The 13487-nt window shown below is 42.4% G+C and overlaps 1 protein-coding gene across 1 annotated transcript in view; it reads right to left on the bottom strand.

Moving 5' to 3' along the window:
• Positions 1-13487, bottom strand: part of cpeb3 (cytoplasmic polyadenylation element binding protein 3) — a 95622-nt gene that overhangs the window by 4293 nt on the left and 77842 nt on the right. The window lies entirely within an intron of this gene.

The following is a 13487-nucleotide window of genomic DNA, read 5'->3' as shown; positions in this document are numbered from 1 at the left end:
TAAGTCGAAACTTGAACAAATGTAAGGAAAGTATATTACACGTAGCTGATACTGTGCACATTTTAAATCTTCAATAAGAAAACAAAAGTGGAGGTTCTTGAATATTCACGACAGCCCAATTTCCCCACAACCTTCCAGATCAGCTTGGCTTTGTGCAATAATTTAAATAATTCTTTGTTGAGTTCCATGTTGTGCCACATCACAAGATATCTTAATGAGCACTGCCTACCACATCTACCATTTTCTGTTTTAATTCAACATACAGGCAATTCTGGACTCAACATTGAGCAAAGACAAAGGAAAATAATTTGCCTTAAAGCATTAAGGCATTAAACTCTGCCATCAATGTCAGCCTCTGTCCTGGCTTTGTTCAGCCAAAGTTTAATGAAACAAATACCGATTTGTCCCAGGAAGATTTACACTATTGCCGTTAATGATTTCTGTTAGTCTACCCTGGCAATGAGATGAAAAGAAGGCAGACATGCTGAAAGAAGAAAAATAGACAATAGATACAGCTCACATCGCTGGCCAGTTATTCCTGGACTATTCCATAAAGCAGCTCAGCCAATCTTAGCAACTGACCTCCTAATATTACCAAGGATAGCTTTGTAGCGCTGAGATTCATGTGTTGTCCCTTTAATTATGCCGGAGGTGAGGTTGAAAGTTTATCAAAACCAGGAAAATGTACACAAATGTTTGGACTTGCAGCACAACTACAATTTATATTATGACCTCAAATAAATATTAAATTGATCAATGCATAAGGGATGCCCCATTTGGATTTGTGTCATTTTCATGGCAAAAATGCTAATCATTTGATGTGTATTCCAATTCAGAATTGTCACATATCATAACTTTCATACAGTATGTTGGGTTTTTTCACAAAAGAGAAACACAGGTGATGCCAAGATCCAATATGCTCAATGCCCAGAGGGCCAACTACGAAAAACACTCAGCATGTATTCTACCATAACCCATTGCTTTGCATTCAAATCACAGATTTCTCAATGGCTCAAGCCATTAAAACACACACTCACCTGAAATCTGATTATATAGCCCATTAAATTTGAATTATTTGAATGTAAGCAATGCAATTAATTAAATGATTATAGGTCTCATTTCAAAATCAGTCCATTTTAAGGATCAAACTGAAATACAATTTAGCTGACACTGCAAGAGGTGATACATTAGTTGGGATCCTGTATTTCAGCCAAGCTCTTGAGAAACAATAGTGGTCTGAAGAAGGGTTTCGGCCCGAAACGTTGCCTCTTTCCTCCGCTCCATTGATGCTGCCTCACCCACTGAGTTTCTCCAGCATTTTTGTCTACCTGTGGTCTATACATAGGCAGTGTTGACACCCACTACTGTATTGACTGCAACTTTAGCAGCTGGGGTGACTATCTGCTGGCTTAATGGCGAGCACCAACCTGATACAGCCCAATTATCTGCTGCCATTTGGGAATTATTTAGGTGTAGGCATTTTGTGGTAAGGCTGTATGGTAATTTGCATATCACTGTACCTTAAATGGTACACATGACAATAAAAGACCTTTGAATAAAATTGGAATGGCTTGTTAAAGATAACTGATATTACTGTATTAATATTGATTTGTTTTTTAATTAGTAAAATAGAATAAAGTGATGGCTCAGCTTCCATAGATATGGCGCTTTAGGGGAACAATTCATGCATTTTTAAAACTCAGTCCCACCTGCCCAATCGCTCTATACCTTTCCTAGCCTTGTGCCTGTTCAAATATCATTTTAATGTTGATATAGTACCCGTTTCAACTACCTCCTCTGGCAGCTCGTTCCATATACCCACCAACCCCTGTGATGATTGGAAATGTTTCAGTTTAGCAAAGGTAAATCAAGAAATTAATAAGGAGACAAAATATAGTAGGAAAATAATCATTCAAAAAAACAAATTAAAAGTTTATCATTTAGCATTTAGTCATGAGGCACAATAACATTAGTAAAAGCTAATGTTACATAGAAACATAGAAAATAGGTGCAGGAGTAGGCCATTCGGCCCTTCGAGCCTGCACCGCCATTCAATATGATCATGGCGGATCATCCAACTCAATATCCTGTACCTGCCTTCTCTCCATACCCCCCGATCCCTTTAGCCACAAGGGCCACATCTAACTCCTTAGCCCTTACTGACACTTACTGACTCTTACTGACAGAGACAGAAGAAATTATATCAGTATTAAAGAACTAGGAAATGGCAGATAAATTATTTTGTGCTCATCTTCACCAGAGACAAGACAGAGAAACTCTTTGATATAACAGAGATCAAGCGTGTCTCTACAAATGAGTTGAATGAATTAGTAACACCAAATAAAATGTACCGGTGAAGTTAATATCAATTACACAATGAGGATCAATATTTAGAAAAACAGATCATTGGATTCTGAAAACCTCACAATCCGATGAGCTACATCCCAATGGGATTGTGTGAGTTTGGCTCCAGGAACCGACTCAGAACCAGGCCTTGCACCAATGACATCTTGCACAAATCTTTTGATCACAAGGGCCTGTTTCCGCGCTGTATCTCTAATACAGTTTTCTGAAGATACAAAATCAAGTGGCCATGTGGATTGCACAGGGCATGCAAAGAGGCTTTAGGGGTTTGGACAAGATTCCAAGATGGAAGTCATGGGAATATAATTGGAGAGACCGGGTCATCCATTCTGTAATAAAGCTGGAAAAGTAGGGTATTTTTCAGCTAATGATACATGAAGGGATTTTGTTGTTCATCGGTATCTGGGAGCCCTTGTATGTTAATCCTGAAGGTTAACATGGAGGCAAGTAAACAATCATAAAGGAAAACAATATGTTGGCCTTGAACACGAGCATGAAGATATGATGTTGCAATTTGAGATGCAGAGATAATGTTTCCTCTGGTTGAACTGTGCAAAGTCAGGGATCACAGTCTTCAAGGAGGTTCAACCATTCAGTACTGAAGGCATTTCCTCATCCAGAGGATCATGAATCTGTGCAATTTTCTACGCAGGAAGATGGGGGGGGGGGGGGGGGGGGGGGGGGGGGGGGGGGGGGGGGGGGGAATCCTCAAGCAGATTCCGGGCAGAGATGGGATAATAACGGATTGGTCTAGGAAAGTTGTGCTGTAGTAAAAAAAATCCGACATGCTCTTATTAAATGTTGCAGCAGGCATGAGGGCAACTAGCAGCAAATGCTGGCTATCAGGAATTTATAATTTAAAACTTAGCAGCTTTCCTGACGCAGCCCATCTGATCATCACAAGAAAGCAACAGCCCACCAAACAGTGAAGACAAATGGAGACGACCAACCGATGTTTCATCTACGTATAGAAAATAATCTGAGCAGGGAGACATATTGCCATCTCTTGTTACATAAAGTGCCCAATGGCTTCAACATCTACATTATAAAGGGCAAGGTTTATCCCGTTAGTGGAGTACTTTACTAATGTGTCAAATGGGGAATGAGCTTCTGAGGAAATCATTGGCATGTTCACACCACAGGAGTATTGACCACCAGCTAATAATAACAGCTCAACTCTGAAGCATTTTTCCATTGTTAAATATTATTTTGTTGATGTTATTTTAGGAGCGCTCATAAAGCCATGATAGTTCATAATAGCATTTTGCAATTTCCTCTTTGACGACGGCAAATGAGAGTGTTTCAGTCACACAATATTTATTGTTCATCGTAAAATGATTAGCTCAACTGTTACTGCAGCTTGGGAGGTAGATGTGAAGCCACTCAAATGCAGTACGTTTATGGCTTTCAATAAACATTAGATGTGAGTAGCAAGTCTCCAGATGCCTTCTCTGTTGAGCAGTTAAGGTGAATGGGTGAAAGACCCATCTGGTACCTTAGTTATTATTCCCTACATTTTTAATAGGCTTATCAGTCACAGGATTTGTGCATTCCTCTAAGCAGAACGATATACGTAGTAATGTTCAATATTTATTCATCTGCAAGAATACACTTTATGCAGCACACCTAAACTCTAACAATTCCACTCATTCGAAATATACTTTTTAATTTTTTTCAAAAATGAGAGGAATAACACGCAATCAAACAAACTCGAAGAGCTAAAATAAAAAATGTTTCACAGAAATCTAATGATTACAAGGTACTATTTGTTAAGAGAGATGTTAATATTAAGTTTTGTTCCTAAAAAGTAACCATTATGATTTATACCGATTCCACAAAGTTATTAATTACATCAGAATAAATGAAAAGCCACATCAAATGTTCTTATATATCACTGCAAAGGATTCCATGAAATACATTTGAATATCACATACATTCAATGCCTAAAGGTATGTTTGTACTATCGATTGTGTAGAAAGAATAACTCTTTGTTCATTTAAGAATAGGCGTGAAGAACATTTGTATAGTGGTGGACATTAAAATATTGCCCTTGTTTATCGCAGAACAAGAACTAGAAAACAATTTGTGGCATCCTACTGCAGTAGGATGTTTGCACAATAGCCACCAATGGAGTCCTGCTGTTCAAAGAACAGAGAGCAGATGCCCTGAAAATGAAAGCAGCCATTTGGAACCCGCATTTCCTCAGCCACACGCATTTCTACAATCTGCACAATGCTCCAAATCTGCAAATTAATTAGTTGCAATTGGCTGGAACATCCACATCAGGAACAATTGTTAAGAATTCAGAGTTCTGACTAATCTTTTTTTTAAATCATAAATTCATTTCAAATGGAGGTAATTTCTCAAAAGCCTTGTTCCACCTATACATAAAAAGCAAACAGACTGCTCTTTCCCAGCCTTTAACACCGCACCCATTTTCTCTGATTATTCAGGATCAAACATACACACAAAATTAGATTGATATTCCTTATGAGCTACCAAAAGGCAGTCATATGACCATTCTCAATAAATGGGCTGTGATTAGTTTTATATTTGGATTAAATGGAAACAAAAGGATGTCACATTTAATAAACTGGCCAGAGGATTTTTTTTAAACAAAGGTACAACCTGAAATTATCTGTATTCCCAGCACTGTTTGCCGCAGTACAAATTGCTGCATAATTTACAGCAGAGCGCCCAGAAATTCAATCACAAAATGCTGCCGTTTTTTGAAGCACCATGCAATTGAAAATTAATTTCCCTGCACTCCTCAGCCCAGCGTGTGAAACATGATAATGACCATTTCCAGTGGTTTACAGTCACACTGTAAATTTGACCAGATAATTCCAGGCACGAGTCACCCTTTAGCTGACAGGAGCAGCACACAAGATATCGTCATTCTCTATACAATCCACCTTTTAGAGCACTACAGTGGTAATGCCAAGTTGCCTCGGGTTTATCCATGAATACCTACTCCCAGGTCACCATGGTCTTGCAAAATCACACTGAATCTGGATTCCCATCATGAAACATAATTCTTGATACCTCATGCATCATCCACTGATGTTGCTCCCAACTCCTCAACCCCATTAATCCATCAAGACCCTCATTGGAGTCCTCAATCACCAACACCACACCTCCACTCATTTATTCTCTGCCATCCCATTACTTTAAACACAACCCTGGATTGTCCTCAATGGTCTTTGGCCAATCGTTCACTTTTGCTCAAATAGCACCCTCTACATATTGGTATTTGTTTGTTATTGTCATCTGTACGGAGATTCAGGGAAAAACTATAGTTGTGTGCTATCCAAGCACATCATTCCATACATGAGCATATATAGCAGTGAAGAAGATAAAATAATCAGAGTGTAGAATAGTATCACAGCTAAAGAAAAAGTACAGATTACAAAAAGAGCATGGGCTGCAATGAGGTACATTGGAAGATGGGGAATTCATCCTTAGCAAATTATATAACCATTTATCTTCTGCAAAACAGGAAAGAATATGACCAATGGTCCTTGATTACATTGGCTGCTCACTCAAGGCAATGCGAAGAATAGATTAAGTTGATGGATGGGTGGGTGAGGGTGGGGGAGGGGAAGAAACTGGTTTGGATGATGGACTAGGATACATTCATAACATTCTGCATTTTCATGGGCACAGCAGTTGCCGAGCTGTGATGTGTTCAGATTGGACATTGGTAGAAATTGGTAAGAGCCGTGAGCGAGGTGCTGAATTCCCTTGGCCTTTGGAGAACTGGTGTGCTTCTTTAGCCAAAAACAAGAACGCTGCTTTATGACCAGGACAAATTGTTGGTGATATTTACCTCCAAACATGGGCAGGTACTTCTCTCCAGCATTCCCCAATATTCTCTCCCAATTCTTCTCCAGCTCCACAATGACCACAATGATCAAACTCCAATATCTCCTTTCCAGCCCGGTGACTCAACAAACAGACCCAGATACTTCTTCCCAACTTTGATCCTACCCAACCAAAGCATAGACCGATTCCTCTCCCAATCTCAGCACAGTGTCCAATTACTCTTACTCTATCCCCTACTCAAGGCTCAGATACCAACCACTCTCCATGTCCCCATCCAAGGCGCAGACTATGATCAAGTCCCAGGACGGCTTTTACCCTCCCTGGGTGCACTAGAGTTTTTTGACTCGTGTTTCTGTTCCAATGATCAGATGGATATTAAAATGCCTCATTCTCACCTTCAAAATGAAGATGAACTAATTTTAGAATTCTTCTTACAAAAGTTTAAATCCTTTTTATAAACAACTTTTGGTGAACTAATTAGGGATCTGAGAACAATCTGTAAAGCAAACCAAATATTGAGCTATAACTCTATATCAAATCTAAGGACATTAACCAAAATTATGTAACGGCCGGTGCAGTGGTCACAGCTTAGATATTATATCCCTGAACATTGAAATTGAAGGGAAATATATAGGCAGCATCACAGAACGACTCACGACAGTGATCCATCATGCAATGTGTTGCAAACGCCAAGGAAAGGTCAGCAAAACTTCGGTGTCTGATTAAAAACAATCTTGGAGAAATGTGTGGCATTAGCTGAAACAGAAAATGTGAATTCCTGCCATGAGTCAAATTATTAAATGCAAAATGGGGGTAAAACTGGGACTAATGCGAAGAGGGACGAAGGAAATAGGCAACGTTTCAGTCTGAAGAAGGGTTTCGACCTAAAACGTTGCCTATTTCCTTCGCTCCATAGACGCTGCCTCACCCGCTGAGTTTCTCCAGCACTTTAGTCTACCTTCGATTTTTCAGCATCTGCAGTTCCTTCTTAAACTCTAATGCGAAGAAGAATGTGTTCATGCACAGAGTAATTATTAACATAAAATTGTCTGCCAAGTGGAGTGAGGTACAGAAAAAGCTCTAATATCACAAATAGACACAGAATGCTGGAGCAACTCAGCGGGTCAGGCAGCATGTCTGGAGAAAAGGAAAAGGTGATGTTTCAGGTTGGGACCCTTCCGACCGGAAACATGAATCATTTTTTCCAGACACGCTGCCTGACCTGCTGAGTTACTCCAACATTTTGTCTATCTTTGGTAAAATTTAGCATCTGCAGTTCCTTTTCATTATATGTTATGCTCTAATATCAGAAGTTAGGCAGGTTTTAAAATTACCTTGTACATGGGAATCAGGGAAAAAGATTTTAGGTCCCATGCAAGAAAGACAGGCCAATAGATTCTGAATTTGGATCACAATTCAGGGGGCCTGGAGTTAGAGTAAATGGTAGAAGAATCTGAGGGCAGATGAAGAAACATTTCTTCAACCAGAGAAAGTCAGAGGTTGGAATTCACTGCCTAAAAGTGTTAAAGCAACAGAAACCATGTGTTCCAATTTAAACACTACTTTATGTGTAGTTGAAAAGCAGAGATCTGCTGGGCTACAGCCTTAATACTGGAAGACATCATTTGGTCCTTATTAATTGTCATAAACATAATGGGCTGAATGGCCAGCCAAGTCAGAAATGTTCTATGCTTCACCATTCAACACATTATTGGTTGTATTTGCAAATATTATATCCTGGGGCTGGTCTGACCCTGGTAGAGTTTGCTGATCACTTTGGTGAGCATCTTATTTGGGACAAATATCACAAATTGCCACCAGATTAGTCACATTGGGTTTTGTGGAAAACAGGAGGAATGTGGGGCCAAGTTGCCAGTCTTATTTAGACACATACTCGTGGATTTTGTAAACCAGCACCTGCAGTTCCTCGTTTCTATTCCTGGATTCAAGGTTGCTCAACTACTGTATAACAATTTCAGATAATGATTCAGCTTTTGACAATTACATCACCTCCAGACTATATTTGGTTTCATTGGACACAGAAACAGTACAGCACAGGAACAGGACATTCCGCCCAAGATGTCTGTGTCAAATATGATGCCAAGCTAAATTAATCTCACCTGCCTGCACATTGCCAATACCCCTCCATTCCCCGCATATCCATGTTCCCAACTAAAAGCACTATCGTATCGGCCTTGACTATCATCTCTGGCAGTGTGTTGCAGGCACCCAACACCATATTAGCACATACCCTCTATATTTTGCCCCATTCAAACATCCCCCATTGCCTTAATATTCTGCCTTCATCGGATTACCTTTTGCAGCGTCTAATCTGACCTGCCTTCCACCCTATTACACATCTTCCTTGTCTCTCTTTCTTCTGGGAGTCCAGAAGCAGGGGTCATAGTTTAAGAATAAGGGGTAGGCCATTTAGGACAGAGATGAGGAAAAACTTTTTCACCAAGAGAGTTGTGAATTTGTGGAATACTCTGCCACGGAAGGCAGTGGATGCCAATTCACTCAATGTTTTCAAGAGAGAGTTAGATGTAGCTCTTAGGGCTATGGGATTCAAAGGATATGGGGAGAAAGCAGGAACGCAGATTTTGGATGATCAGCCATGATTATATTGAATGGTGGTGCTGGGCCGAAATGGCCTACTCCTGCACCTATTTTCTATGTTTCTCTTTCACTGCCTTCCCCAACTCTTGTTGAAATCCTTAACACAGTTCAATCCTGATGAAAGTTTATCAAAACAAAACGTTTATTTTGTATCTCTCATAACAGAACAGAATGGCGAAAGCTTGCTGCCCAATGCACTCAACAGTGTGGGAGGAACGAAGTCTGCGTCTAAAGTCTCCCCACTGATGCTGCCTGACCGATTGAATATTTCCAGCATACTCAGGTAAATCAAAGAATGGGATAGACAGCAGAATAATCCTTAGGTTTCTGTGGCCAGAAGGAGAACAAGAGAGAAAAACAACATTTATGGTCAATAGGTCTTGAATGTTCATGAGTAAATGTTCAAGTATGGTTTTCCAATCCTATTTAAGCGTCGACCTCCGTTAGCCCAACCAAAGCAATTATTAACCAGTGTGCTGCCAATGACAAAGCCCCCATTAATGATTTTCTTTAGTCATATAAGGTGATATAAATGAAAAAGGAGAATTTGACTGAACTTGAAACGGTATATTCACCTGCAGCCCATAAAGTGAAACAAATTAGCTGAACAATGCAATTTTATCTTGTTTCGCAGCAATATTCAGTCTGCTTTTTGAAGAACTTAGGAAATGCAAACATCATAAGAAATGTGAAAGTCAGTTAAGATCACAAGGATGCTATTTCCCTCCGAGTTACCTCATCATATTATAAAGTGTTGGACAGGAGTAACTCGGTGGAAATACTCAAGTCAAATAGTGCTGAACCCAGGGAACAATCAAAGTCATTCCCTAATTTTGTAACGTTTAATATTCAATTCCTTTTTGAATCCAGTTCAAAAATGCCTGCAATCAGTCAAGAGAAACTAAGTCTACATATGGATTCAACGAATAGAAAATGTCAGGAGATCACCTTTAACCATGACCACTGTAATCAGAGCTCTCCTGGGATATAATCCTGGAACTATTGTCCCGAGGCATTTTCTTCAGTAGGGCATAAGTGATAGGAATAGAAGTAGGCCATTTGGCCCATTAAGTCTACTCCACCATTCAATCATGGCTGATCTATCTCTCCCTCCTAACCCCATTCTCCTGCCTTCTCCCCATAACCTTTGACACCTGTAATAATCAAGAATCTACCTATCTCGGCCTTAAAAATGTCCACTGACTTGGCCCCCACAGCCTTCTGTGGCAAAGAATTCCATAGATTCTCCACCCTCTGACTAGAGAAATTTCTCCTCATCTCCTTCCTAAAAGAACGTCCTTTAATTCTGAGACTGACCTCTAGTCCTAGATTCTCCCACTAGTCTTTCCAAGCCTTTCACTATTCGGCATGTTTCAATGAGGTCTCCCCTCATTCTTCTAAACTCCAACGAGTACAGGCCCAGTGCCGACAAACGGTGGAAAGGTTTCCTGGGATCACTACTGATCGCTTCAATATGAAGGTTAATGGACATGAATCTCCACATGGCAAAACACATTATATTTATTTATAATAGAAAGTGTAGCAATAAAGTTTTAAATGAGGGGAAATGGAAAGATTAATCTATTAATGTAAGGATGGTGTAAATAGGTGGTCTAGGACATGGTGGGCAAGATGCTCTCTCCCTCTCCACAACTATGAGTAACTGCATAGTTTGTTTTGGAGGTCTTTTAATCTCTTTATGTGGGGGATGGGGGGGTAGGGGGAAACTGTTTTCCACAGTCACTACCTGGTCGAGGATGCGTCTTTCCTCCGAGCCGCATCTTCATCACCTCCTCGCGGCCTACCATCTGGATTGGCGCGGCCAGGCACGGAAATCGCTATCAAAATATGGAGGGGACCGGGGGACACGGGGAACACATTTTCTTGACGGCCACTCGCGCATGCGCACACTCACACGCACGCGCGCGCGCGCGCGAGGCTTCGGAGGCTCAATCCAGCACTAAATGCAGTTCAACTCTGCCTGTCTCGCCAGGTTAACCTACAGCCCTGCCTGGACTGACGGGACACCAGCGCTGTTTCTCCACGCAGGCTGTACACCTGGGCCATATTTCCCGCAAGTCCAGGCAGGGCTGTAGGTTAACCTGGCGGGAAAGGCAAAGTTGAGCTGGGTGTAGCGCTGCTTCTCTGCGCTAGCTGTGGGCCTGGGAACACCGCGCCCGTCTGACTCCCGACGTCTTTGGACACCCCCGGGCGTGGGGAAGGGGGGGCACTCGGGTGGGGATGGGGGTGGTCCAGTGGCGGTTTGGCAGCGCCGGCAGTGCCAGAGATCCGGCCGGGATCGATCCTGGCTGCGGACGAGGTGCAGGTCTGTGCCACGTCTCCCTCCTCCAATCACCATTTTCTATCCTCAGTCCCACACCCCCTACTTCCGCCTCTGACCGACACCTCCCTCCTCCATTGATCGCGCTGAATCATCTTGTCCCACCCACATAGCCTGCTGACCAACGTATCTCTCGTCCAATCGGCTCCCTCGATTATCAGTCCCACCCCCACTGTCTCGCGGAAAGCGGAGATTTCACCGAGTTTTAAAAGCTGGATTACAAAAAATGGGGGGTTCATCCCCCACCTCTCAAAACGGGGGAACGTGTCTTCCCTGTCCCCCCAGGATTTACGCCCCTCGGCATGGACTTTCCTGCCAGAGATTCAGCTTCAGCAGCGGCGCAGCACTGAAGTACCATCGCGGAGTGGACGATTCCTATTGGGGATCGCCGTGATGGAAGCTCCGGAGTGCTGGGACTGCCGACTTTAACATCGTGGAACTGTGGTTTGTGGAGCTTCCAGCCGCGGGCGGCGCTGACTTTAACATTGCGGAGCCCTGGGATCTTTCGCCAAGGTCGCCAGTGTTGGAGCTCCACGCAGCTCGGCCTGTGGACTTCGGGAGCAGAGGTCTCCGGTAGGAAGCGGCCGATTCAGAATTACAAGCCGCTGAGAGCGTTCTTATAGACAATAGGTGCAGGAGTAGGACATTTGGCCCTTCGAGCCAGCACCACCATTCAATGTGATCATGGATGACGCTGTCTTCCGACATCGGAGTTCCATCGTCCCGACGAGAGGGCCTGAAACATCAGGCCGCTGTTGCAGCGACTGCGGAGGCGTCAATAGGCCCCGACCACGGGTGAACAAGAGGAAAGGGACTGAACTCTGTTGTCTTCCCTCAGAGTGGGAAAACGTCTTCCCTCAGAGGGGGGGGGGGGGGGGGGGGGGGGGGGGGGGGGGGGGGGGGGGGGGGATGTTTTTAATGTTTAATGTTAAATTCTGTAGTGTTGTGTTTATCTTATCTGTGTGCTGCAGGGTAACTCAAATTTCACTGCACCAATTGGTGTATGTGACAATAAATGTCCTTTATCCTTTGGTACAAGACGTAGAGCAAGGGAAATAATCACTTTAACATGGAATATATCAGAACTTTATTCTGACGGCAAATGTAAAGAGGGTGGAAAAAGGCCCAAATTAAATGCAAAATAAGCAACAAATCAGATTAAAAAACTGCACAATTAAAATCTGAAGGAGACTTGTCTAACAGTACATTTCTGTGACATAGCAAACAGTGATTCAAATTCATTGTACCTTCCAAAATACCAATGTAGACTGAAATAGACAAGATTATTTTGGCATGTTTAATCTGTACATATGGGTCAAGTATAGTTGTCATAAATTGCAGCAGGATCTTGATCGGTTGGGGAGCTAGGCCGAGGAATGGTTGATGGAATTTAACACAGGGATATGTGAAGTGTTGTATTTTAGGAGCACTAACAGGAGCAGGACCTACGCAGTGATTGATAAGACTCTGGGGAGTGTTGCAGAGCAGAGGGATCTAGGAGTACAGGTACATAGTTTGTTGAAAGTGGCATCACAGGTAAATAGGGTGGTCAAAAAGGCTTTGGGCACATTGACTTTCATCAGTCAGAGCATTGAGTTGGGAGGTCGTGTTGCAGTTGTACAAGACGTTAGTGAGGGTGCATTTAGTAGAGTATTATGTTCAGTTTTGGGCACTGTTATAAACAGGATGTTGTCAAACTTGAAAGGGTGCAGAGATGATTTACAAGGATATTGCCAAGTCTCCAGGGCCAGAGCTACAGGGAAAGATTGAGCAGGCTAGGACACTATTCCTTGGAGTACAGGAGAATGAGGGGTGATCATATAGAGATGTACAAAATCATGAGAGGAATAGATCGGGTGGACGCAATGCGGCTCTTGCCTAGAGTAGGGGAATCGAGAACCAGAGGACATTGTTTTAAGGTGAGGGGGAAAGATTTAATAGGAACCTGAGAGGTAACTTTTTCACACAAAGGGGAGGAGGTAGTTGAGGCAGGTCCTATCGCAATGTTTAAGAAACATTTAGACAGGTACATGGATAGGCCACGTTTAGATGGATATGGGCCAGATGCAGACAAGTGGGACTAGTGCAGATGGGACATGTTGGCTGGTGTGAGCAAGTTGGGCCGAAGGACATGTTTCCACACTAAGACTCCAGGACTCTGAGTAAAGGAACTTCAAACTCTTCAGTTAACTTGAGCTGGGGGATTAGATTGCATGCATCTGAGAAGAGGCAAATTCCAAACTAGTTTAATTGTCATTGCCAGAGTAGGACTTCATATTTGCATATTGTGCACCATATTTGCATATGTGCACCATTATCATATGTGCACCAGATAGCA

The sequence above is a fragment of the Leucoraja erinacea genome, chromosome 15 (genome assembly GCF_028641065.1).
Source record: "Leucoraja erinacea ecotype New England chromosome 15, Leri_hhj_1, whole genome shotgun sequence".
NCBI lineage: Eukaryota > Metazoa > Chordata > Chondrichthyes > Rajiformes > Rajidae > Leucoraja > Leucoraja erinaceus.
Note: the sequence above shows the minus strand (reverse complement) of the source record. Positions and strands in the feature narration are given on the sequence as shown.